General features: G+C 63.2%; 1 long non-coding RNA gene across 1 annotated transcript; it reads right to left on the bottom strand.

Moving 5' to 3' along the window:
• Positions 1–428: 428 nt before the first annotated feature.
• On the bottom strand, positions 429–1,136 carry LOC133264321 (uncharacterized). The gene is made up of 3 exons (XR_009741634.1): positions 1,055–1,136; positions 857–957; positions 429–528 (listed from the first exon to the last, which is right to left on the bottom strand). It is a non-coding gene; the product is annotated as an uncharacterized LOC133264321 (long non-coding RNA).
• Between the last annotated feature and the right edge of the window lie 2,856 nt (positions 1,137–3,992).

Raw genomic sequence — 3,992 nt, 5'->3', positions numbered from 1 at the left:
TGTCCCATCCCCACCCCTGTATCCCATGTCCCCAATATCCCCCCAAAACCCTCCACATCCCTTTGCCGCCATTATCCCCATGTCCCCCCCATGTCCCCCTTACCCCAATGTCCCCCCCATGTCCCCCTTACCCCAATGTCCCCCCCATGCCCCCTCACCCCCCATCAGCAGCAGCGTCCCCAGGGCCACCACGAGCGTCCCCGTCACCCCCATGGCTCTGCCGGACCCCCCCCCCCAACGGCCTCGTCCCTGCTTTATAGGGCCGGGGCCAGCCCAATGCCCCCCCCCCCACCCCCATTGTCCCCAATGGCTCGCTCCGTGTCCCCCCCCCGCGGACAATGGTGCCATTGTCCGGCCCCAGCGCTGGGGCAAGCCCGGACTCGCCAAATGGGACACGGAAGGGGGGGGAGGGGGGGTGATTTATTGTTGGGGGGGGGGGGAACCCCTCCCCCCTTCTCGTCCCGCTCATGGGAAGGATTCGCCGACGGGCGCGGAGCTGATGAGGAAGACCCGGACGTAATGCGCGGCCTGGGGGAGGGGGGGGGCAACGGGAGCGTTTGGGGGGGGGGGAGCGAGGACCACACACCCCTCCCCCCCCCGGGGTAGGGGCACAATGGAACAGCCCGAGGGATGCGGGAGATGGGGACCCCCCCCCCCCCCACCGGACCTCCCTCCCATAGGGACCCAAGGGTTGGGGATCCATTGGAGACCCCCCCCCCCCCGGACCCTAAGTTGATGGGGATCCATTGGGGGTCATGAATGGGAACCCATCCCCCCCTCCCGGATTTGGGGACCCCCCCAAAGGACCCAGGAGTTGGGGATCCCCCCCCCAAAAGTGGGGCCCCCCCCCCCGCACCGCAAAGACCCCTGCGAGCAGCAGCAGGGCCAGGAGGAGGCAGACGAGGGCCAAGAACACGAGGGGGCAGCCGGGGGAGGGCGTCTGCGCCTGGGGGGGGCCTGGGGGGGGACACACACACAGGAGGGGGCGTGGTCAGCGCTAGACCACGCCCCCTCCCCTTAGCCCCGCCCCATTGCCATGGCACCCCCACCCTACCTGGGGTGTCCCTTCTGGGGGCCTCGGCGGTGATGTCATCCGTGACGTCATCATCCCGGCACGCAGAGTCTTCGGGGATGGGTTCCCCTGGTCTGATGTCACCCGTGACGTCATCCTCGGGGCTGACGTCACAGCTGGGGAGGGAGTCGGGGGTGACGTCGCCCCCGACGCCGTCACCCAGGTCTGTGCCCCAGGTGACGTCACCTCTGACGTCACTCTCGGGAGTGACGTCATGACCAGCAATGTCGCTGGGGATGGGGGAAGTGATGTCATCCTCAGGCATGACATCATCAGTGATGTCATCCCAAGCAGAAGGAGTGTGCTCATTGTCACAGATGATGTCACCAGTGAGGTCACCATCTCCTCGCAAGGAGGAAGTGACATCATCAGCGGCGACGACGTCATCAGCAGGGGTGCCCCTAGGTACAAAACCCGCTGTATATTCCTCTGCAGTGACGTCAGCAATGACATCAGCACGGGTATCCCTGAAGAGCGCCGTAGCGTCATCTGTGGCTATGATGTCACCAGTGACGTCATCCCTGTGCGTGATGTCACCTCCAGCGAGCTCCTCCCGAGGAAGGCCAGAACCGGCGTCATGACCGGCGGTGTCCCCACCGATGACGTCACCGGTGAGGTCACTCCCAGGAAGGGAGGAAGTGACGTCACTCCGGGCGATGACGTCGCCCACGAGGGGCTCCTCAGGGGCGGAGGAAGAGACATCACCCTCCGCCATGACGTCACCCCCAATGACATCACTGGTGATGATGTCATCATCGGGGACGTCCTCGTCCTCCGGCGGGGGGGCCACCACTGTGATGGTGATGCCACCGGCCACGCACGTGCCCCCAAGGGTGCCCCCCCAGCCTGTGACGTCATCGCTGATGTCATCCCCAGCCCCAAATGCAGGGACATCCCCAATGTCCCCCAGGGAGGGGAGGTCCCCAGTGGGCTCAGCCCCAGTGTCCGGAGCATCCCTGCCCCCAGTGCCCTTTGGGGTCACCCCATCCCCAATGTCCCCATTGTCCTTTGGGGTCATCACGTCCCCATCGTCCCCAGTGTCCTTTGAGGTCGCCCCATCCCCTTTGTCCCCAGTGTCCTTTGGGGTCATCACGTCCCCATCGTCCCCAGTGTCCTTTGAGGTCGCCCCATCCCCTGTGCCCCCAGTGCCCTTTGGGGTCATCACATCCCCACTGTCCTTTGGGGTCACCATGTCCCCAGTGATCTTTGGGGTCACCACGTCCCCAATATCCTTTGGGGCCACCAGTTCCCCCTTGTCCCCATTGTCCTTTGGGGCCACCACTTCCCCCTTGTCCCCATTGTCCTTTGGGGCCACCATGTCCCCATTGTCCCCAATGTCCTTTGGTGCCACCACATCCCCATTGCCCCCAATATCCTTTGGGGTCACCATTCCCCCATCGTCCCCAATGTCCCCATTGCCCCCAATATCCTTTGGGGCCACCACATCCCCATTGTCCCCAATGTCCTTTGGGGTCTCCATGCCCCCATTGTCCCCAGTGTCCCCATTGCCCCCAATATCCTTTGGGGCCACCACATCCCCATTGTCCCCAATGTACCCATTGTCCCCAATGTCCTTTGGGGTCACCATGTCCCCATTATCCCAAATGTCCCCGTTGTCCTCAATGTCCTTTGGGGCCATCACATCTCCATTGTCCCCAACGTCCCCAATGTCCTTTGGGGCCATCACATCTCCATTGTCCCCAGTGTCCTTTGGGGCCACCACATCCCCATTGTCCCCAGTGTCCTTGTCCATAAGGTCCAGACCATCCCTGTCCCCAATGTCCTTTGGGGTCACCACATCCTCATTGTCCCCAATATCCTTTGGGGCCACCACATCCCCATTGTCCCCAGTGTCTTTTGGGGTCACCACATCCCCATTGTCCCCAGCGTCCTTTGGGGACACCACATCCCCATTGTCCCCAATGTTCTCTGGGGTCACCACATCTCCATTGTCCCCAATACCCTCTGGGGTCACCCCATCCCCAATGTTCCCAATGTCCTTTGGGGTCACCCCATCCTCATTGTCCCCAACGTCCTTTGGGGTCACCCCATCCCCATTGTCCCCAATACCCTTTGGGGTCACCACATCCCCATTGTCCCCAATTCCCTTTGGGGTCACCACATCCCCAGTGTCCCCAATGTCCTTTGGGGTCACCACATCCTCATTGCCCCCAGTGTCCTTTAGGGTCACCACATCCCCATTGTCCCCAACGTCCTTTGGAGTTACCACGTCCCCATTGTCCCCAACGTCCTTTGGGGTCACCACGTCCTCATTGTCCCCAATGTCCTTTGGGGTCACCCCATCCCCAATGTCCCGAATGTCCTTTGGGGTCACCACGTCCCCATTGTCCCCAGTGTTCTGTGGGGTCACCACGTCCTCATTGTCCCCGATGTCCCCATTGTCCCAATCATCCTCATCCGGTGGTGCCGCGGTGACAGTGATGGTGATGCCGCTGGTCCAGGGGGTGACGGTGACAATGGGGACATCCATAGGGACATCCATGGGGGTGGCCGTCACCTCCGTGGGGAGGGGACAAGGGGGGGCAGCGCTGGGGCACCCCTCAGCCATAACCTGGGGGGGGGGAGGGAAACCAGAGGTGACGGGGATGTCACTGGGGTGACACCAAGGACATGGGGGGGAGACAGGGGGATAAAGGGGGGGGAAATGGGGGAGCCCAAACAGGGACCACAGAGGGGGGGGATCCGATACCTGAGGCAGGAGCAGGCGTCGCTGTCCCCGATGTCCCCACACGGCAGCGGCAGCTCCTGGATCCCAATGGAATGGGGGGGGGGGGGGGAAGGAGGAGCCTGGCCCCCCCCCCCCCCCAAAATGTGGGCTGAGCCTGGGACTCTCGTGATGGGTCCCGGGGGGGAGAAGAATGAGGCCAAAGAGAGCTTAAAGGGGGCGTTTGGGGGGGGT

This window comes from Pezoporus flaviventris, unplaced genomic scaffold (assembly GCF_033815535.1).
Source record: "Pezoporus flaviventris isolate CSIRO_AGI_PZ_B2104156 unplaced genomic scaffold, CSIRO_AGI_Pfla_v1 ptg000748l, whole genome shotgun sequence".
Classification (NCBI taxonomy): domain Eukaryota; kingdom Metazoa; phylum Chordata; class Aves; order Psittaciformes; family Psittacidae; genus Pezoporus; species Pezoporus flaviventris.
The sequence above is the reverse complement of the archived record's forward strand: the minus strand, read 5'-3'. Positions and strand labels throughout refer to the sequence as shown.